The sequence below is a fragment of the Alligator mississippiensis genome, chromosome 2, assembly GCF_030867095.1.
Source record: "Alligator mississippiensis isolate rAllMis1 chromosome 2, rAllMis1, whole genome shotgun sequence".
NCBI classification, from domain to species: Eukaryota; Metazoa; Chordata; order Crocodylia; family Alligatoridae; genus Alligator; species Alligator mississippiensis.
Genome location: NC_081825.1, coordinates 21,345,893 through 21,369,587, shown reverse-complemented (window position 1 = coordinate 21,369,587; position 23,695 = coordinate 21,345,893). Strand labels below are relative to the sequence as shown.

General features: G+C 44.8%; 1 protein-coding gene across 6 annotated transcripts in view; it reads right to left on the bottom strand.

The window, feature by feature from the left end:
* The window catches only part of MSANTD1 (Myb/SANT DNA binding domain containing 1), a 104,758-nt gene that overhangs the window by 50,161 nt on the left and 30,902 nt on the right, over positions 1 to 23,695 (bottom strand). For 2 of the 6 annotated variants that reach the window (XM_059721533.1, XM_019479090.2), the window contains exon 4: positions 5,223 to 5,295. The exons of 2 other annotated variants lie outside the window; for them this stretch is intronic. The gene's annotated coding sequence lies outside the window, so the exon portion shown is untranslated. Of the gene's footprint in view, positions 1 to 5,222; positions 5,296 to 5,383; positions 5,521 to 23,695 lie in introns of those variants that run through there. 2 more of the 6 variants (XM_014607644.3, XM_059721532.1) reach the window with 2 other exon arrangements.

Below are 23,695 nucleotides of genomic sequence, written 5' to 3'. Positions count from 1 at the left end.
GGCGCTAGAATGTGCCCTCAGCTTCAGGGAAGCTGTGCTGGGAGCTGGGGGTGGCCAACCTGGGCAGTAGTCTTGGTTGAACTGGCCAGGAAGGGGTTTAATGCCCCACTCCCTGTCCCACTGGCAGGGACCCAAGCCAGGTCTGCCAGGCGCTCCTCCCTTGCTGCTGCAGTGGCAGGGCTGGGCATGGCCAGAGACCAGCCGGCATGGCCCGAGGCAGAGGTAGCGGGGAGAGAGGTTATTCCCCTCTTGACCCTGTCAGGGCCACAGCTGGGTCTGCCTGCCCCAACTGCCACCACCACCACTCCCTCCCTGCTTGGGGCAAGCAGTGGAATAAACCCCCTACTGCCCCCTCCACTGGACGCCAGAGGGAGAAGGAATAACCCCTCTCCCTAGCCCCCCAAGGGGCCCTCCTGCCCAGCATCTTGCTGTACCCACCCTTGTGCTGCTGCGCGCTGTCTGCCGCAGCTCTGCCCACCCTGCAGTGTGCCCCCCCCCCCACCACCACCAAGAAGGGGCTTATTCTCCCTGACCCCATGACAGGGGCTGTTGCCCCCATCAAGAGCCCTCCCCCCTCACTGCTGCAGCAGGGGGAAAAGGACGCAGCCAGATGCTGGCCAGCTGGGCCCCTTAGGGAGCAGGGGTGGGGGGGCCATGCTAGCTGGCCTCTGGCCATGCCCAGCCCTGCCACTGCAGCAGCGAGGGGGGAACATCCAGCAGACCTGGCTTGGGTCCCTGCCAGTCGGACAGGGAAGGGGGAATTAAACCCCTTCCAAGACAGTTCAGCCAAGGCTACTGCTGGGGCTGGCCATACCCCACCACTGGAGCAGCCAGCATGGAGAAGTGCAGGTCCATGCTGGTGGGAGAGGGGAGGGAGTAGGAGAATAAACTTCTTCTCTGCTCCCTTCCGGGGCCAGTGTCTGGCCAGACCCCTGCCCCTGTGTGTCCCTGCCTGCCCCTGCTCCAACTGGAGAGCAGAGGGGAGGGGCTAGCCCAGCTCTGCTGAAGCAGAAAGCCCAGCCCAGAGAGCATGCCGGGATGCAGGGGGACTCTGGTTTAACTTAAACCAGGAAAGGGTCTGGGACAGACATTGCATAAACCAGTTTGAGCTCAATCAGTTTAGTCTGATTGACTTTTATTAGTAAATGTTTAGGATTGTGAATACAAAAAAGCTGACAAAGCCGGTAGGGAAATACATAGCGCCTGAGCGAGGGACTAACAATTACTACATTCAACCAGGTTCATCTCAAACTGGTTTCAGCCATTTTGAAACTGATTTAGGTGCACTGAACTTCTGTTCTGTTACAAGTTTAAAGCAGTGTCTGTTCACTTAAACCAGTTTATGTGTAATGTCTGTCTCTAGCCCAAACCAACATGTTACCCCCTCTCTGAGATGCATACCTGTGCTCTTGCAACTACAGACTCAGTACCAGTGCAAGAGAATTCAGAGAATCTGACAGGGTCCCTCAGCAAGAATGCTCTTACTACAAATAGTTTGCTCTGGGTATGTTTAAACAGCCTTTGAACTATGGTCGGCAGGTCAAAAGACAACTTGCAGGGCTTTTCATCACTGCAGTGACTCAGTCCATTGAACATCACTTGGTCTGATGACTCCTGAAGGAAGTCTGCACCACAGAAGACCTAGCCATGCCAATACACTTGACCATATTACGTGCCTGACACTGGAGAAATCTATAATTATGGTGGCAGGACATGAAAAGACTCTGTTCTGTATATCATCTGTCTACAAGACCGCCTTTTTAGAAGCCATAAAAATCAGCTCAAATAGCAAAGATTCATGCCCCCTCTCATTCACAATAGACTCCATCCGTAAAATTTTGCCTAAGGCTGTTTGGGTATTTGTACACATGCATATGCCACTGTACACACTTGCTGAGAAAATGGTGGTGGCACACTTTTCGATAAAAACACATCAAAGGTGTTTTAGTTCAAAAGCTCACCACCGCCGTTTTCTGTGCACTGATGGACATTTCACCGTTTATACAAATGTCTGCGATGCAGTGCCAGGCACATCAGCTTGCATGCTCCGCAGACTCCTTTAATCGAGTCTGCTCTGACACGATGGATTTCCAGCACGTCGGAGCAGACAAAGGTACGTGTATAAATGCCCTTTGTGACTTTCAAGTGAACCAAGTGATCCACCTTCTAGTTGAACGGAAGCGTCACTCTAGCCCAGAGGAAGTTAAACATCATAACCTAGACACTGGCAAGACTCTAGTCTACTATTTGAACAAAATAAAGCCATTAAAAAAATGGTGTCAGACAGTTTCTAACCACTACAGACAGGGTTAAAAGTCATCCTATGGCCATCCAAACACTGTGTATAGTAGAAACTCCTATAAAATATCTCATATGCACTTCTACAAATTAGACTCCATTCTATTAGAGATCAGGCAGGTTCTGGAGCCTCTCTTGGGAACTTTTCCATTTCTAAAATATGGAGGATCTCTATCAGGGATTCAGTCTACAAATGCAACCAGAATTATTCCTTACCTGAAGCATCATTAAGATGCAGTGCCTGCTTAAACAAAGCTGTTTTGCAACCACTATTGAAGTGGACACTGAACACGCATCCAGATGATAAGGTCACTGTTTGCTAACCAGCCAGATGAGTAAATATGTGGACAATGACTCAGAGATAGAATTGGGATTCTCAAAAATATGTTACATGTACCTATTCCACAATCTGTCCTCCTTCGTGGATGCTCCAAAGTTCTAGTACCTTGATTTGCTATTGTGAATAAACTAAAGGATGATTTAGCCCACATATTCCTTTATGCCCTTGAATGAGTTGGCAAGAAAGATGTACCCAAGCCAGAGATGTGGGCCCCCAAAAATGCCATTGCTGTTCAAATTTAGTGTATTCCACATCAGAAGTGGTACACACACACCATCCTTACATGTCCTAGAGATGACTGGTATCCTCCCCTTATAGTATTAAGAATGATAAAGTTGCCACTTCTTAAAGGCTTCTTGCAGAAGTCTTTTCTTGGTGTTTACATGGTCTGAATGCTGTGCAGTGCAAGGATGGAAGATTTACTGCAGAGATGGAAGGCACATTCCCACTATTGCTAAAAACTGTAGCAAGGTAGGGTCACTTTTCTTGCCTTTTTAAAAGATGGCAGATTGCTGTCAATAAAGTGTCATTACATGGGAGGGTTGGAGACCTGCCAGACTTCTCAGGAAGACAGGAGCCTTGCAGGTCAGAGCTGCCATCAAGTAGTATCCTAAAGTGTACAGCCTGTGTCAGTCAGCTAGTCTCACTGACCAGGACAGTGGGAGAGGGGTGTTCAAGAAGAACTCAAGGTTGTGAACCCAAAGCTCCCAGGTCAAGACTGTAAGGCTACATGCAGACCAGAAAACGTAACTTTTACATAACCCTAATAGCTTCTCAGGGATGAAACCTGGTAAGCAAATAAATTATTGTTCCTGGACATATGGTAGCTACCCTACACAAAAAACAGAGACCCTTCATCAAAGCGTCTGCAATCTAAGCAACACAAGGAAAATAAAAGCAGCAGAAAGGGTACAAAGGGAGAAGGACAAGTGATGAATACAATTACTGAGTTAATTGTAATACATGGTTAAATCAGGTTCTGTCTAAATGTAAAATAAATAAGCAAATCTTCCAACAGAAGTAAGTCTTTGACAAGACCTGGAATGAGACTAAATAATGCTAAAAGCTGGGCAGAAAAGTTGTTTTTCAAAGGATTTTGATATTTCAAAACTGAGTTTCATTGCAATTCAGAACGCAAACACAAGGTGTTGACATTCTCTGCAAAAGGGATTGCAGGCCCTCAAAGGCTATTCTGGTGGAAACCTTAGGAGCCTCAGCCTGCCAAGAGCTGTGAGCATGGTTGCTTGGGAGCCATGACCCACAGGGGTTTTTCAGGCTACCAATCATGGCTGCCAAGTGGTTTCCTGAAGATCTGGTCAGGTAAACCTGGTAGAAACCACAAAGGTTTACAAACCCCAAGCATGGTTCTCCTGGGAATTTGTCAAAACCGAGCCATCCCTGTAAAAAGTTCTAGCTTTACTGAATCGGCAAGTTCTGACCAAAACAAAAAGTTTGTTAGAATTTTTCTGACCAACTCTAACAATGACCTTGTATTTAGTTTAAGATTGCAGCAAATGCCAATACAATGTTATTGCAACGTGCATTAATTTGCTTCATCATATATTATAAAAAACACAACAAACTAGGCAAAAAAATCATCAAAAGATGTTGTTTCCTTAGTTCTGTAGTTATTAGAATTAAATGTATATCTTTTTCAGGTTCATAAAAAAACAAAATCTAGCCTTCTTGAACATCTTGACAGTGCATCCAGTGCTTTAGTGGAAGTTATTTCCACACCTGAGTTCATGTTTTTACCTAGAGCTAAAAACAGGTCTGCAGGGCTATGAAATAGGAGCGAAATTACTGACAGCCACTAACAGACAGTAGAGTTGCAGAAGAAAGGTTAGCCTGATTAGTGAAGCATCCAGACCATTAAAAAAGGAGAGACCTTTGTGGAATACAGATTACAATGAGCCATAAGTCAATTGATTCCCTCACTGGTGCCTGAATAGAAATGCTGCTGCCACTGCTAGGCAGTTGATTTTATACTTCGGGTGGACCAGGAATCAAAGGGGTAGACTGCACCATTGCACCCCCCCTAAATCTTCCTCAGCAGTCCAGGTCAGCATGGACATTTTTTTCAATGATAAAACTAGGAAAAGTCACAGAGGTAGATGCCAGAGTGAAGTGGAGAAATGGGGACCACCATCATTGTCTGGCAAGAGAGGACAAGAGAGACGCTAAATCAAATAGAGGGAAGGGAAACGTATACATATGCTTGAATATGCTAAATATAAGTAAATCGCTGCTAGGAGATAGCATTCAGGAGTAAACATTTATACTGGCAATAATTAGATTCAAACTTCAAAATCCTTAGCCATGTATGGTTATAAACCTTTCACAACGTGCCTAATTGTGGTAGGAAGAAACTTTCCTTATGTTCTACAATTACCTGCTTCAAAGGTGTCGGGCACTAGCAGTTGACAGACAGGATACTGGACTAGCTGAACCATATGTATTCCTTGGAAATTTAAGGATGCAATACACATAGAACAAAGGCTTCAGTTACAAAGGAGACACATCACACCTTCCTGTTTGAATTTTTATCTTAAAAGGATTAGAATAATCTTAGAGGTTTGCTTACTCTTAAAGTTGTTTGCAAGTTCTTACCACATGGAACAGTCATAGGATATGTGGATACCAGCTATGTTCTTTTTCTGAAAAGTAAGCAATAAATAAGATTACAATGAAAACTGGCCACTTCCCTAGCAATGGTTTCCAGATTTCTGACTTAGGAGAACTGACCTTGATCCTGCTTCCTTAGTGCTGTTAGTTATAAAGATTTACTGCTCATGTTTGTTCTCCTGGTATATTTTAAAATACTTGTAGTGCACATAAAACCATCCTTTTAATGTTAACACAAATATGTCTTCTTCAGAGTTAAATCTGACAAAGAATATAGATCAGTAAACAGATCATTATAGTTTGCCATAACATAAACCAGTTTAAAAAAAAAAAATTTTTTTTAATCAATATTAGTCAAGATTGGTATTTAAGAAAGTATAAGATGTTAGTGCTCAGCACTGCTTCTTTACATCACAGGAAAATGGAAGAACACCCCTGGCGGCATGGAAAGAGAGATAAAACCAGCGTATTTGCCATATACTTATAGCACCCTAGATGTTCAGGCCTATTAATCTCACCTCAACAAAAAAGTTAACGCTGCCATTTTTGTAGTCCTTTGAGGAATGCCAGTGGGAATGAAAAAACTAATATAAAAATGTGTGAAGAAAATGCCATCCCCCCATCACTCAAACTGTATTAGGCAAAAAATGGAGTTTGGAACTTACACAAGTTTCCAGCTGAACCAGCTTCTACCCCATTTCAGTGGCAAGCATGAGAGCTGTGTTGAATAAATGGGTTCTAGTTTGCTTTTGTTCCAGAAGCAGAGTGCTTTTGGCCCTGGATCAGAAACAACCGGCCTCAGAAAAGCTACAGTGTAAGTTGCTGGCAGTTCCCTGCCAGAACCCCAGCCTTACTGCTCAAAGTTTGCTACTAGCTTGGCAGTCTGCTAAATCCACCTAGCAGCTGTTTGTATCCGCATGCTGTGTTCCTGACTCCCTGCCAAAACTCACTATGGAAGGACACCACAGGAAGGCTCACAGCTCCTTTCAAATACAGTGCGCCTCTTCAGCTGACAGGCATACTCCATACGAAACCAACAATCACCTGAAAGTGGAAAAGGAAAGGATTTTTTTCACACAGGCCCTCTCTCAGTGGGGGACAGTACTGTGCTGCACCGTCCTGCAGTTAATTAGCCAGACGTTTCAAAAATAAGAAATCCAAATTGCCTACCAAAAGACCCTAGAAAAATGCACAGAAGCTTTTCCAGCTCTAGCTTTGCAGTTTTGCCCACAGGTTCCCAGAGCCCCAAAACACACCTACCTATTGGCTTTTCGTTTCAGCTCTCCAAAAAATGAAGGGAAAATTTGTACAGGGTGGGGGGAGAATCAAGATAATATATAAACTACAAGGTGCTTCCAATTTAGTTAATTAAGGATCCCAATGCCTAGATATAGCGTATTTGGCTCTTGCTAGCAAGACTGTTTTAGGAATCCAAGTTCTTTAAATTATTTGCAACCCATAACATTAAGAAATAGAAAAATGTGTGACTCCCTGTTCCTGAGGTTCTCCAAAAATTAAATGAGGTAAAGTCACCAGTGCCACTCCAGTGCCAAATGGCTCCACCGTCATTGCTGATACAGTTCTATCACAAGATGCGACTGCAACAACAGCAACTCCAAGGTGAACTTTTTGGTTTTTATAATGGCTTGCCAAACAATTACACCCACTTCGAACAGGATCACAATCCTTAAGAATCCGAGATGGATGTGATCCTCGAGAGCTTCTGAATTGTCGGGGGGTGTCCTACCAGTGCTTGTTTTAGCTTTGTTTTCAAAATCATACTCAAATGTCTCCAGAAGATTTTAGTGTTCCCATCAGAAAACTGTTTTTATGTCATCTTACAGCATGCTATGCTGTAGGGCTATGCAAAATTTCACTGAGTGTTTCATTTTGAAGCTGTTTCAATGCATTTCAAGCAAAATCAAAACAAAACAAAAGGCTTTGAAACAGCTTCAAAATGAAATGAGGGCACTCAAAACATTTAAAAAGTTCTGAAACGTTTTGAGTTTCGAAGCCGGGCTTATTTGGCTTCAGCGCCGGTCCCAGGTTGCAAAGGCAGCCTCCTCTCATCCAGGGTGCAGATCCAGGGGCTCGCACCCCCAAGAGGAGTCCAGCACAGCCCACCAGCCCTCCCTGGAGTGCAAGCCCCCGGATCTATGCCCCAGATGAGAGAAGGCTGCCTCTGCTACCTGGGACCGGTGCTGGGCACAGGCTGCACCCAATACCAGAGAAAATTGCTGCTGCTACGTGTCCAGCACAGCCTGGCAGCCCTCCCTGCAATTTTCATCCAAATCAGGCAAGAACTGACAACGTTTTAGGCGTTTTCATGATTCCCTATTATAGACTATGGGTGAAACGTCAAAATGCGTCAAAACAGCGATGTAGGTTGTAGCTGTGTTGGTCTAAGGACATAGGCAGACAAGGTTCCTTGGGCGAATCTGATACCTTTTATTAAACCAACCCAAATAGTTGGAAAATAATTATTAAGCAAGCTTTTGGGTTCAAAAACCGAAAGCTTGCTTAATAATTATTTTCCAAGTATTTGGGTTGGTCTAATAAAAGATATCAGATTCACCCAAGGAACCTTGTCTGCTCAAAACAGTGAAACAGTTTCAACGAAACGAAATGGGACAGTGCTTCAAGACTAAATGACGAAACGAAACACTGTCCCTTCGAAACGGTGAAACAGACATCGAAACAAAACGATGGTGTTTCACACAGCCCTACTATGCTGTACATGACCTGTGACACTCAGTTGCTCAGCTCACAATCTTCAGTTACTGACCTTTAACGTTGCAAATTGCTCTGGAAGAATTGCCTTTTTGCTGAGAATTTAGAGGAAATCTTTAAATGATGAGACACTTAGTTAAACTTCAAGACAAGCCCAAACCTAGACTTAGAGTTGCCAACTCTGTTTGAATCTGTTCCGGGAGGTTTCATCACGTGGCATACTGACGTTAATTATGATGTACAGACTTTACATCAGGAAGGCAAATGCAAATTGCTGTTACATTTTAAAAACTCACTGGACTACTGTATACATCAGATTCAACATTTCCTATTGATTTTAATTAATACACTATCATTTATCTCCCAGATGACTCTCAGAAGTGTCCTGGAGATTTGTATCTAACTCCTGGAGACTCCAGGGTGATCCTGGAGGGTTGGCAACCCTACCTAGACTCTTCAACTTTAAGGCATTATCACAAAAGGCGAAGGAGGGATAACAAGCCTTCAAGGGAAAGAGTTTATATAACTTTTGTCCCTTTTAGTGCAAGTATACAATATTCAGTGTCCTAAGTTTCGCACCCCCTCATCCTATTACCTGGAGAACTTGATTATCTGAAGTAGTTATTGCCTTAGTATAATCCAAGATATGTATAAAACGTACACAAAAGTCCTGTTCTATGAATAGGAGAGAAGCAGCAGGAGGCGGTTTCTTGCTGAAGGAAATTTCCAAGTCCAAATTCCATTCCAAATCTTTCTTTCCAGTTTACACTGCACCCAAAAGAGTGTGCCCTCTCTCTCTGCTCCCTCTTACTGCCATGCTACCAGTGCTGTCTTTTCTCTTCCTCTCAGGGCCATGCTATCTTCTGATTCACTCTGGCTGTTCTGTTTTCTGTTTCTCACACACAGCTGCAAACCCAGCATTCCCCAGACAGCATGGTTCAGCTCTACCCCAACCTTATTATACTGGTTTGATTTGAGCATAGGCATCTATTTTTTCAGCTATCACTATAGCAAGTGACATGCACACACTTGCTCCCTCACTGAGGCTGAATGAAAGGCAACTAGCAAGTCGATCAGCCCAGAGATCAAAGGCACTCTTGCTGGCAGTTACCAGAGCCTACCAACATAACAATATTCTTACCAGATTTATCTGTCTCAAGACAGTAGGGATAAAATTTGAAGAAGTCATTTGGTCTTCTTTCATGAATTCTTCTAAACCAATGAGCCCCATCCAAATCTAGGAGGAAAACTTTCGTAATTCACTCATCAGCTGTCAAATATCACCACCAACCAGCTGTTATGATGCAAAATAATGTCTTGTTGAGATGGCTTGCCAAATTTTTCTTCCCATTAAATGAAATAAGATGTCAGTGTTCTAACTGCACATGCAAATGTTTATTTCTAAAAACCCTATTAAGCTCTTAGTCTCAATATCTTGTGCTAGTGAGTTTCACTAGTCAGCTATGTCTTGTGCAAAAAATACTTCCCCATATCAAATCTTAAATGAATTTTCTTTCAGCTTCATTGGATGACTCCATTAGTCCTACATAGTAAGCTAATGCATGGAATTACACGTGCCCTAGATAGACAGGCAGACAGACAGACAGACAGACAATCTATTATTTTATTTCCTTCTTAACTTTCTATCTAAGCTAATTTTGACTGGTTGACCAAGACTGAAGACAACATTCTAGGTGACAAGATCCTATTATTTTCAACATTATGATCTATTCTGTTCCTTATTCTTTGACCTCCACCATACTTAAGTAGGAATTCATCACTGACCTCTTTTTCAGCACCTCAATATTTCATTGACCTGTCCTTCTGTCCTCCAACCACCATCTCTATTGCCCTTCCTGTTCACGCATATATCCCTTTGGTCCTATTGCCACCTCAAATACTTCCCTCCCAAAAGTGCCACTTACCTCCAAGCTCAGATTGTTAACATTAACAGGTGAACAATCTCTAACAGGTAGCAATCTCTTTATGACATCCTCCAAGCAGGGCCACTCCTACCTTGAAATGCTCATTTGCAGCCACAACCTTGGGAACAGACTGCATGTTCCCTCTCTTTCCAGAGGGGAATCAAAACAATTATTCCACTTCCCCACTCATACTTAAGGCCAGAGACAGGGCTAAGGGGTGCTTGCCAGTACTGTAAAAAAGCTCTAATTTCTTCTCTATTGCCACTGTCTGGGTTGCTCAGCACTTCACTGCTGCACTACACAAAGTCTCTAAACCAGGGGTGAGCAATGATTTTGGCCAGACAGCTGCTTAATGAGTTTTGGTGAGTTGTTGAGGGCCACAACGGTAGCCCCACCCCTTGACAAGTGTCCCACCCCCTGGTCACTATCTTAGGACTAGAAGTCCTGCCTCCTAACCCTGGACCTTTGCCACCAGAAGTCCCTCCCCTTGCCTCTGGAAGTACTCCTTTGGGGATGGGGAGGGAGTTATCTTGGAACCAGAAAAAATGTAATTCATATACTAAGTCAAACATCTACTATAATATATTTTAATTTTATTAAAAAAAATGTTTTTGTCCTGATTTGTGTGTTTCCATAGTCTAGTTAGAGATGATTGTATAACAGCTCAAAAATAGTCTTACTCTTGTATAGTGTGTGGGGGGAGCATGCATGTATGGTGGGATGTGTATGTGGGTGGGTGTTTGTGTGTGGTTTGTGTGGCTGTGTGTGTTGGAGGGTGTAAGGTATGGTATGGGTATGCGTACATGTGGGAGGGTTGTGGGGGTGTGGACAAGGTGTGGGTGTGGGGAGTTTGAGAAAGCGGGGGAGGGTGTGGGGACCCTCCTCTTACACCCCAATGGTACACAGCCCCTGCTGCCAGCAGCAGCAGCAGCAAGCGGCGGGCCCTCAGCATGCTCATGGTCTGTGCAGGTGCAGCCACCAGGCAGCTCCAATTAGTTCTGGGAGCTGCATGTGCTGGCAAGGGGTGGAGCCAAGCTGACCTTCCTCTATCCCACTGAACTCACACACAGCTCCGGGGACTTGCGTGCCACCAGGAGCAAGACTTGTGTGATGGAACTAGTGGCCTTCCCCACTCCCAGCCGCTATATGCAGCTCACAGGACTCTGCTGAGAAGAAGGGATGGGACTCCCTGCCACTTCCAGCAGAGTCCTGTGAGCTGCATGTAGTGGCTGGGAGTGGGGAAGGCCACTGGCTCCATCACGCGGGGCTTCCCCCCAGTGGCATGCAAGTCCCGGAAACTGCGTGTGAGCCCCGTGCAATAAAGGCAGGCCAGCTTGGCTCCGCTTCTTGGTCAGCATGTGCAGCTCCCAGACTTGGCTGGAGCTGTGCGCCATCCAACAGTGGCACAAGCCACAAACACCCCAAGTGCCTCCACCTGCTGCAGCTGCCACCACCACCTGTGTGGGCTGTGCACCATGGGGGAGAGGTGTATGGGGGAGTCCCCACATCTCCCACCCTCTCTCACACCTCACAAGCTCTATACACCTACACCCACACCCTGCCCACCTGAGCTCTGTCCTCCCAGAGCCCCACTGGGCACAGTCCTCAGACTCCCGCCAGCCTCAGCCTTATGCTCCACACTTCTGCCCAGCTGCAGTTTCCCTACCTGCTGCCTGAAATGAGCACTGTAGCAGGGACACAAAAAGAAGCCACTGGAAGCCAGGGAAGCTGAGCAGGTCCCTTGGCGGCTGCAGCAATGGCAACAGTGGCCCTGCCTGGAAGCTGTGCATGCTGCCTGGCCTAGGGCCCTTCCATGCAGAAGGATGGGAGGGAAGCATGCAGGCTAGGCAGGGTACAATTAGATGGTGGACTGGATGAAATCACCTGGCGGGCCAGATTCAGCCCATAGGCCATATTTTCCCTCCCCTGCCCTAAACTGAACCAGTTCATTCGCACAATGCTCTGTATGCTAATACAAAGAACCCTCTGGCAGGGACTTTTAAGACACATTTGCACAGCTACTATTTTTATTCAATCTAATGTTCAGCTTCCCCAACCCAGAGAAGCAGCCACTACCATGGCAAGGTATGCACACATGAGAATGGAGCGAGCACAATTTACTTGTCAAATAAGATAAAAATATTATATTTAGCAAATGCAATAACCATTGCAACTTGGGTATCTAGGCTTAAAAGCAAATCATGTTAAGAGTCACGATATGCACCAGAGTAAGAAGAGGAAATAGAGGTGACAGTCAAAGATTCTGATCCTTGGAGATAATGCAGTTTATCTGCAGATGGACAAACTGAGGAACAGGCTTCAGGAACAATTTTTGGAAGAGCCCACTAATTCTTGGTACCTTCATTTTGAAGTACCTAAACTAAGATCTCTAGGGCTTGATTTTCAATAATCTTAAGCATATACATACCTCCAGCTGGAATCAATGGCTGCTGGAGCGCTCAACCTGTCTAAAAACCAAGTTCAGCATATTTTAAGCTGGAAACTGAGGTATCCAAAACTACCCAACCAACATTTTTAAACTTTGCCAAATGATGTGTACAAAGTGAGCCAGTGGCAAACGTGAATAGAGATAAAAAATTCTTATTTGTACCTGCATCTCAAGCACTCATCTGATGTGGATAGAACCACACAGAACTCACTTGGACCCCCATGGTCATAAGGAAACCTCCAACTGTTCAGAAGGGTATTTTTATTTATAAAATAGTTTTAATGATAGCATAGTCAAGATTATTCTTCAACAAAACACAAGGAAACCACTGCATCTGATTGCAGACTTGAGACTAAACAATTTTGAAAAAATATCCACTTAAAACACAGCATCACATTCCTTTAGGTTATAAAAGTGGCCAGTGTTTTTCATTTGCTTAGCAAACTGAAAGTAGTAATCCGTTTCCCAAGGGAGGCAGTTCTGTGTAACTTTTTACAGGAAGCAATCAGTCAAGTTGCCTAAGGCTTTAAGGAAGGCTTTAGGTCTCCACCTCCTATTCATCTAACTGCAAAGGATTTTGTAGACCTGCTTGGGTTACCTTTAGTTCCCATTTTACTATGGAATTCAAAAGAATCCTGCATCACACTCAACTGCAAGACTGTCTCACCACGATCAAATCAGGAAGGTGTATTAGCTTAAACTGGGAGTATATTAGAAGAGATTAATACTTTATATTATATTGCTAATGGGATCCTTGTAGGAAACCTGTCAAATACCACCAACAACCAGCTGTTATGATGTAAAACAATGTCTTGCTGAGACAGCTTGTCATTTTTTTCATCCCATTAGATGAAAAAAGTTGTCAGTGTTTTAATTGTTCATGCAAATGTTTATTTCTAAAAACCCTATTAAGCTCTTAGTCTCAATATCTTGTGGCAGTGTGTTTTACTGGTCAGCTATGTCTTGTCCAAAAAATATCAAATTTTAAATGGATTTCCTTTCAATTGAATGGCTCCCGTCATATACAGTAAGCTAATACATGGAATTCCATGGACCCTTAGTGTGCGTGCGTGCGTGCATGCGTGCGTGCGTGCGTGCAAAAAATATATCACCTCTCTGGGTAACCTGCTCCAGCATTTTACTACCCTCCTAAAATTCTAAATTAGGTTAGATATTAGGAGAAAATTCTTCCTAATATCTAACCTAAACCTCCCTTGCTGCAACTTGAGACCATTGCTCCTTGTTCTGTCATCTGCCACCACTAAGAACAGCCTAGCTCCATCCTCTTTTGCACCCCGCTTCAAGTAGTTGAAGGCTGCTATTAAATCCTTCCTCAGTCTTCTCTTCTCCAGACTCAATAAGCCCAGTTCCACCAGCCTCTCCTCAGAAGTCATGGACCCTGGCCCCCTCACCATTTTCATTACTCTCCACTGGACTCTGTCCAATTTGTCTGGATCCTTTTTGTAGTGGGGGCCCCAAAACTGGACACAATACTGCAGATGTGGCCTCACCAGTGCTGAACAGAGGGGAATAATCACTTTCCTTGACCTACTGGCAACACTCCTACCAATGCAGCCCAATATGCTGTTAGCCTTCTTGGCAACAAGGGCACACTGCTGACTCATATTCCTCTTATGGTCCACTGTAAACCCTGGGTCCTTTTCTGCAGGGCTGCTGCCCAGCCAGTCAGCCCCCAACCTGTACCAGTGCATGAGATTCTTCCATCCTAAGTGCACTTGTCCTTGTTGAACCCCATGAGATTTCTTTTGGCCCAATCCTCCAATTTGTCTAAGTCACTGAATCCTAGCCCTACCCTCCACCATATCTACTACTCCCCCCAGCTTGGTGCAGACTTGCTGAGGGTGCTCTCTATGCCATCTTTCAGGTCATTAATGAAGACATTGAACAAAACCAGCCCCAGGACCGACCCCTGGGGCACTCCACTTGATACTGGCTGCCACCCAGACATCAAGCCATTGATTACTACCCTCTGAGCCTGATGCTCCAGCCAGTTTTCTATCCACCTTACAATCCATTCATCCAGCCCAGACTTCCTTAGCTTGCCTGCAAGAATGTTGTGGTAGGCTGCATCAAAAGCCTTGTTAAAGTCAAGATACACCACATCCACTGGTCTCCCCACATCCACAGAGCCAGTCATCTTATCATAGAAGGCAATCAGGTTGGTCAGGCATGACTTGCCCTTGGTGAACCCATGCTGACTGTTCCTAATCACCTCCTCCTCCAAGTACCTAAGAAATCAATTCCTTGAGGATCTGCTCCATGATTTTTCCAGGGACTGAGGTGAGGCTGACTGGTCTGTAGCTCCCTGGATCCTCCTCTTTCTCCCTTTCTTAAATATGGGAACTATGTTTGCCCTTTTCCAATCATCCAGGACCTCTCCTGATCACCATGAGTTTCCAAAGATAATGGCTAGAGGCTCTGCAGTCACATCAGCCAACTCCCTCAGCACCCTCAAGTATATCCCATCTGGCCCCATGAACTTGTGTATGTCCAGATTTTCTAAATAGTCCCTAACCTATTCTTTCACCACTGCTGGCTGCTCTCCTGAAATCAAATAGTGTTACCCACCCTAGACAAAAGTATGTCCCAATCTAAAATATGCATACATAAATGAAGAAAACCAGGAGTTAAGTATTCTCCTTCTTTAAAAATCATATCACTTGCCAACTGTATGGAAAAAAATCAAACTGAACCCCACTCATAGCCCCTAAAATGATTTCTCATCAGACCTCAGTTTGAAGTAATGGAAGAAATGGACCAATCACTCCACAGGCTATGCAAGTATTCATTCATTCATTCATTCATATACATACTAGGAAAAACTTCTGTAGTAAAGCATTGATCAGGCAGGACCATTTACTGTAGATCAGTCCTTTGTTATCACTAGCATAACCTTTAAGTCTTCACTGACAATAACACAGTACACAGGTACCACTGCATACCCAGTCATCAAGTCCAGCATTGAAATGTCTGGTTTGGAATACAGAATACCCGCAAGACAGTCTTGGGTAAATCTCGTCAAGTCTAGTGTCAGTCTATTACATTTCCCCAAGTAAAGAGCTTGCTAACCTGGAGAATGTTCCAGAAACATGTGTAGACTACCCCGCCTGCACTAGTGAGTGCGATTGGCCAATGGCCAACACAAGGGTCCACAGCAGAGGAACACACAGATTGCAGAGTTGGCACCCTTGAATGGGCCCACCTCCTTCCTGAAGCAAAGACTTGGTATCAGATAAAGATGCCTCAGCTGAGCTGAAATCCACGGTCATGGAAGAAGGAGAAATGCATTGCCTTGCTCTGCATAACTGCACTCACTAACTCATTATGGATGTAGGTCACAGTAGAATTGATTTAAACCAAAGACCTTCTATATTATCATTCCTAAATCGCAATATGCAGGGTGGTTTTTGCTGTTATACATCTCTCATTTTTAAGTCAAAAACATATACTAATTATTTGTGTGGATTATGAATAAACAACATATTTCATTATAGAGAGAAATTTGCAGTGCTTTATAAAGCCTGGTACAGGGCCCTCCTATACAGAAATAGGACGTGGCCTAGGGACATTGAAACTTGCTTCCATTTTTAGCATAGGCAGGACCTCACCTGTATTCACGGAGTACGCTAAAGCCTGACAGTCCAGGGCCGTAGCACAATGCAGTGACATGAATAAGCTTCAATCTACACTAAACAAAGGAATAATGTTGTAAGTGGATCAAGGGAGACAGTTGTAGCTACTTTCTAGAATAATTATTCTAAAGAAACAACAGGAATTAACATACTCGTTTAAGACCAATGGTACAGCTCAGGGGTGTCCAACATATGACCTGCGTGCTGGATCCAGCCCAAAGATGTAACTGTCCATCCTGTCTGAGCCATTGTATCAGCGCGACCAGGACCCACTGGGTTAATGCAGCCACCGCTGGAGGCAGATACCCTCTCCTTTCCTTGGTTGCTACTAAATTTACTGGTTTAGATTGCAGTAGGCAATGAGGGTGAGCGGCAGCAGCATTAACCCCCTGGGGCTGACAGGTAGTATGGTCCACCAGCTGATTTGAGTTTGGCACCCCTTGTCTAGGTAGATCAGGATAGTATCTCTGACAATGGCCAGGGGCACATGTTTCAGAGAAAAGTGAAAGAAAATCCCAAATGAGCAATTATGGAATATCCTACCAGAGGGCGCTTAATGCATAAAGGTTTATATCCCTTCTAAATTACTGGATTCATTGTAGTTTAATTAATATTCTTAATAATGTAATGTATATCATTATTAGTAGCACATTATCATATTATTTTATATATTATATATTAGCAGCTGATGAAGTGAACTTTTTGTTCACAAAAGCTTATTCATTCCTGATTCCATTAGTCTATAAGGTGCATCTCTACCCTGCCTTTTGCCTGACTTCTAACATAGCTAGTACTACCTACGTTTGATATTCTTGTTAATCCCATATTTGTAGGACAAGCCTGTGAGGCATCATTTACACTGTTTTTCTTTCCAATTTCTTACTGTTGCTGAGACCCAAACAGTATCTACGTTCATAGAAACACCTGTGTGGATGGGGAGGTAGGGGCACCTACACATGTGCCCAACACCTGCTACAATGCATGTTAAATAGCACATGACAGAGTAGACTCAACCAAGTCTGCTGGAGCATGCTAATTAGCATGTTCCAGCAGCCTCAGCATCACATGTATTCAGCGTATATTCATGCTTCAAGATGGTGGCAGGAGCACTTTAACTAAAGCTTATTGAGCGAGCTTTAGTTAAGGCACCCCGCCACCATTTTGAAATGTGGGATGCTGAATACAAAAGCCACTGCGGGGCACTTAAATTAAAATGGCTCCTGAAAGCCACGCTAATTAAAGTCTGCCCCATCCCACCCCCGGAGTATGTGCAAAGATACCCTAGGTGGCTTAAATTCTCCACTTCCCACCTGGGAGCATATGTAAAGATGCCCTAGGTGGCTACTGGCATTTAAATACCTTCTCATGTGACCTTGCTTATAACAAGTCTGCATGCTACTGTGCTTATGGCACTAGCACTTTGTATTGTACTATAGTCAAGGCAGTGTGTAACAGGGATTTTAAGAAAAAATTCTTAGTATAGAAAGAACCATACCCAGCTGGTGATTTATAGCAGTTTCTTCATATAACTAAGATGTTCAGATAGCCACAGTGATGGGAGCAATGCAAGTATTTGCTTGTTAAAGAATACACTTTAAAATACTCCATCAATAAAAGGATTCCTAATATGACATCTACAGAATAACTATTTAAACACAACTACATAACCAGGTTTGGATACAACTTCTTTCCTTGCTGTGGGTAGAAAACAGAACCTTTAAGATGGCATTCAGCTATTAAACTTACAACCCATGAACTAATAGGACTGAAATCTTGGTTTTCATGTGTCCTATGAAGAAGTCTCCTTTCCAGAGTCTTGGTCTCTGCTCCTGTGGGTATGGGTCCCTGGCTCCTGCCTTTTAAGGTATTTTCCTTCTAACTATAGTACCTAGCAAAAGATATACGAAATTTCAGCCTTTCATGGAAGATGTTTCTTACACAAGTTTTCATGAAAATTTAGTCGTCCTAAGGCCTTCTCCTAAAGTTATGACTATGGCAGTTTCACTTTTCATTTATTTTTCAGTATTTTTTTACACTGAAAAATTATTTTCGAGTATTTTGTCTGAGCCTTATGGTCCTTCAAATCAAGTTCATTTACTTGTTTAGTTGGGGAGACCTTCAGAGGTTGTTATCAGCAGTGTGATTCATAAGTCCTATGTAGGAATGTTACCATTATTTTTTGCTGTGGAAGTGGAGAACTATGGAGTCACGATCATAAAGGGGAACTAAAGGCCACTCCAGATCATCATAGGCGACTCCATCCTGAGAGGTACGGAAGGGCCCGTCGCCAGGACCACTCAACACGAGAGGTCTACTGCCTGCCCACAGCAAAGATTTGGGATGTGACATGAATAATCCAGGCCAGGATTAAGCCCACCAATTACTACCCCATGGTTCTAGTCCATGTGGGTACTAATGATGCAGCCAGGAGAAGCCCCGATCACCTGATGACAGACTACCATGCTCTGGGCAGCATGCTGAGGGGGATCAGTGCACAGGTGGTATTCTCTTCTGTCCTACCAGTGAGCGGACGCAGAAGACAGCACGAGAACTGCATCAGAGAGACCAATTGGCAGTTTCGGCAATGGTGTCTCGAGGCAGGCTTTGGCTTCCTGGACAACGCCCCGCACATCACGACGAGAGACATGCTCAGTTGGGATGGGCTTCACCTGTCCCCCAAAGGTAAGCACATGTTCTCTTCTAGGTTGGCAGATCTCCTCCGGAGGGCTTTACATTAGGCTCGTCGGGGGGAGGGGAAGATGAGGGCGGGGGAAGCCGTGGACCACCAAACCATGTGGCACCCACAAGGACAGCCCAGCCTGAAGAAGGAGAACATTGGGAACCTGCAATCCATGGAGCAGCCAGCAATACAGCACAGGTAAGCAATAAGAGGCCCTTTGGGAATCGGAGCTGGGGGGCAAAAAAGGCACCAGTCACAGGGCTCAAGTGCCTATACACTAATGCTAGGAGCATGGGGAACAAGCAGGATGAACTAGCACTCCTGCTTGCAGAAAACACCTATGACTTAGTAGGGCTATCTGAAACCTGATGGGATTCTTCCCACAACTGGGCAGTACATATTGAGGGTTATAGGCTGTACAGAAAGGACAGGGTGGGGAAGAAAAGGGGAGGGGTTGTGCTCTATGCCAATGAGCATTATACATCAACCCTCATCAAGACGGAATTGAAGGAGGAGAAAGTAGAAGGATTGTGGGATAAGTTACATGGGGGGCAAGGAGAAAAGGATTTGGTGGTAGGGGTCTGCTACAGACCCCCACACCATGGGGAAGAACTAGACTCGGGGCTCCTGAGGCAGCTCTCAGAGACCATAAAAACTAAGGAGGCGGTAGTCATGGGGGACCTAAACTACCCAGACATCTGCTGAGAGACACAGACAGCAAAGTCCCACCATTCACGCACGTTCCTATCCTGCGTACAGGACCTTCACCTGACGCAGGAGGTACACGGTCCCACTAGGGGGAGTGCCTTACTGGACCTGGTATTGGCAACGGGGGATGATATGGTATGGGACCTACAGATTGGTAGTCACCTGGGGAACAGTGATCACCTAATAATAGAATTCACCATAAGACATCAAATGGGTAAGGTAACTACTAGGGTGAAAGTGCTAGACTTTAGCAAAGCTGATTTCAATTAACTCAGGCGATTAGTCAAGGACGCACTGCAGAGTAGGAGTTTTGAAGAGATGGGAGCCCAGGAAGGGTGGCTGTGCCTTAAGGAAACAATCCTTCGGGCACACAGGGAGACGATCACTATGCGAGGAAAAAGAGGGAAAGGGGCCAGGAGGCTTCCTTGGCTGACCAGAGAAATCCAGAGCAGCCTACGGGCTAAAAGGCAAGCATATAAAAAGTGGAAAAGGGGAGAGATTACCAAAGAGGAGTATACCTCCTCTGCTCGCACTTGTAGGGAGGCAGTTAGACAGGCCAAAGCTACCATGGAGCTGAGGATGGCATCCCAAGTAAAGGATAACAAAAAATTGTTTTTTTTAGTTATATAGGGAGTAAAAGGAAGGCCCAGGGTGGAATAGGACCCCTACTAAATGGGCAGAAGCAATTGGTGACGGAGAGGAGGGACAAGACTGAACTCCTCAACGAGTTCTTTGCCTCAGTGTTCCTAAGCGAGGGGCAAGACAAGTCTCTCACTGGAATTGTAGAGAGGCAGCAGCAAGGCGCCAGACTGCCATGCGTAGACCCTGAGATGGTGCAGAGTCACTTGGAGGAACTGGATGCCGGATGAGCTCCATCCAAGGGTACTGAAGGCACTGGCTGACATCATTGCGCAGCCACTGGCGGTAATATTTGAACACTCATGGCGCATGGGCCAGGTCCCGGAAGACTGGAAAAGGGCCAATGTGGTCCCCATTTTCAAGAAGGGGAGGAAGGAGGACCTGGGCAACTATAGGCCAGTCAGTCTTACCTCCATCCTAGGCAAAGTCTTCAAAAAAATTATCAAGGCTCACATTTGCGAGAGCCCGGCAGGACAAATTATGCTGAGGGGAAACCAGCACGGGTTCGTAGCAGGTAGATCATGCCTGACTAATCTAGTCTCTTTTTATGACCAGGTTACAAAATGCCTGGACGCACGAGTAGGGGTTGATGCCGTATACTTAGACTTCAGGAAGCCCTTCAATACGGTATCCCACCACATACTGGTGAACAAGTTAAGAGGCTGTGACTTGGATGACTACACAGTCAGGTGGGTGGCAAATTGGCTAGAGGGTCACACCCAGAGAGTCGTAGTGGATGGGTCGGTTTCGACCTGGAAGGGTGTGGGCAGTGGGGTCCCGCATGGCTCGGTCCTTGGACCGATACTCTTCAATATCTTCATCAGCGACTTGGACGAGGGAGTGAAGTGTACTCTGTCCAAGTTTGAGGATGACACAAAACTGTGGAGAGAAGTGGACAAGCCAGAGGGCAGGGAACAACTACAAGCAGACCTGGACAGGTTGGACATATAGGCACAGAACAACAGAATGCAATTCAACAAGGAGAAATGCAAAGTGCTGCACCTAGGGAGGAAATGTCCAGCATACCTACTGCCTAGGGAATGACCTGTTTGGTGGAATGGAAGCGGAAAGGGATCTTGGAGTCCTAGTGGACTCCAAGATGAACATGAGTCGGCAATGTGACGAAGCCATCAGAAAAGCTAACGGCACTTTATCGTGCATCAGCAGATGCATGACGAACAGATCCAAGGAGGTGATACTTCCCCTCTATCGGGCGCTGGTCAGACTGCAGTTGGAGTATTGCGTGCAGTTTTGGGCACCGCACTTCAAGAGAGATGTGGATAACCTGGAGAGGGTCCAGAGAAGGGCCACTCGTATGGTTAAGGGCTTGCAGGCCAAGCCCTGTGAGGAGAGACTGGGGCACCTGGACCTCTTCAGCCTCCACAAGAGAAGGTTGAGAGGCAACCTTGCGGCTGCCTTTAAGTTTATCATGGGGGCACAGAAGGGAATTGGTTGGGTTTTATTCACCAAGGCACCCCCAGGGGTTACAAGAAATAATGGCCACAAGCTAGCAGAGAGCAGATTTAGACTGGACATTAGGAAGAACTTCTTCACAGTTCGAGTGGCCAAGGTCTGGAACGGGCTCCCAAGGGAGGTGGTGCTCTCCCCTACCCTGGGGGTCTTCAAGAGGAGGTTAGATAGGCATCTAGCTGGGGTCATCTAGACCCAGCACTCTTTCCTGCCTATGTAGGGGGTCGGACTCGATGATATATTGAGGTCCCTTCTGACCCTAGCATCTAGGAATCTGTGAATCTATAAAGGTTGCATACCGAAGTGACTACTCTTTTTTAAATAAACTGTGCCACTAGCACCACACTAACCTTTCCACTCTCCCACCTAGTTTAGAAATTTAAAAACATCTGCCTGAATTAGAGAGGAACTAAGGGACAGCTGAAAGTGGGAGCCCTTCCGTCAAAAGTTCTTCCCCGTCCTATCGTCGGTTTCCATGGGTAAAAACGTCTTGGTTCTAGAATGCCAAGAACGTGCAGCATGTATACATGTCCCCAGCATACTTGTTCCCAGTAGCCCCGAAATCTCTTCTAGGTTATTGTATCATGTGAGGAGGCACATCATTAAAACTGACTGAACAGTTTTGTAACAGTTTTCCTTTGGAAAATGCAAATTTGTTGAAAATGAACTGGTTTTCCAAGAACACCTCATTTTGGACCCAATACGGCAGAACAAGTCAAAATTAATCATTGACTTTGCTTAAGTTATGCTGAAGCATTTCATTTTGATAAGGTAAAAGTGTTTTGCCTATCACTGCAATTCATTTAGACTTTAGTGTTCTAATTTGTATTTGATAATATTGTCTTTGAGGGATTGTTAAAAATGGATGCTCCCATATGTTTTCCTTCTTGGAATTCTCATGCCAGAGAAAAAATTGCCTTTTCTTTTCAGTCTATAACAATAACAACAATGTCAACAACAAGAACAACAATAATAATGGAAATTCCTCTAGAATGGAAATTCCATTTTCAACCAACTCCATCTGAGTATGAATTTACATAGATAAATCAACAACAAACTAATGCGCAATTGCTCAAAGAAATTGCTGAATTAATAATTATTTTTTATATTATAGATGGCTCATTATTGTGGTTTGGACTAAATGGTGGTTTAAGAAAAATACTTACCAACAACAAAAAGAAAACCATGATATAGCTGTGCTGGAACATATTTTGACATACTTGTAAGCTAGCATAATTCAAGCTGCCGTATGGTCATAGTTTGAAAATTGACGAACAACTGTAATATTTTATATGTTTTGTTGCAGGAGACATTGGTATTTGTTATGACTTAAGAAGTTGTATTTCTCAGGGGAAACAGTCAGCTTCTGGCTAATAGCAGTTCTGTGTTTTGGCATCTATGATTAAAATCTCTGAACTCCATGAACTTTTTTTACTTAATTTTCAATAGCCTGGGCAGAAGGACATGTTTTTCTCTATAAGTATTTACCTCAATAGGCATGAGACTTCAGTAACATTTTCAAGCACATCCCAGAGCTTCAGTAACATTTTCAAGCACATCCCACAACTTTCTTGCCCTTGCTTCCTAGAAAGGGAATTTGGTTCAAGGCAGGCTTTGGCTGTGTACACACACTCATATAACCTGGGAGATTTATCTTGGGTTTGTTCTCCTGGTTAAAAAGAAAAACTTACCCAGAGATGCCTGAACAGAGATTTGAATGCTGAGCCCCTGAAGAGCAAAGAGCTTGCAATGCTGATGCTGCACAGCCAGGGGGTGCCTGTGCACACAGTTGTATGCTCTGCAGGCTCCCTAAGTTGGCCTGGTGACAGATTGCAGCAGTGCACAGGGCAGCCTGATTGGCTGACCCAGACTGCTCAGAGTCAGCCTGCATCTTCCTGCTGTATAATGCAGAGACTGGGAAGGGGGCACGTTCTGCTCCCTGCTAGCATAGAGTAGCAGAGTCCAACCTAACTGATACACTGTTATGGTGGAGTAGGAGCAAAGCCCCCTGGAATGGGGGAGGACTGTGCTGTGGCTTCTCTCAGAACAGTCAGTTTTACAGACATTCACTCTCCCAGCACAAACTGTGGGAGTTGCTCTTTTGGAAGTGATTTAACCCTGGTTGTTCTCTGGTTATTTTCTCCTGGCATGGCCATTATTGCTTTGGGAGAAAAATCC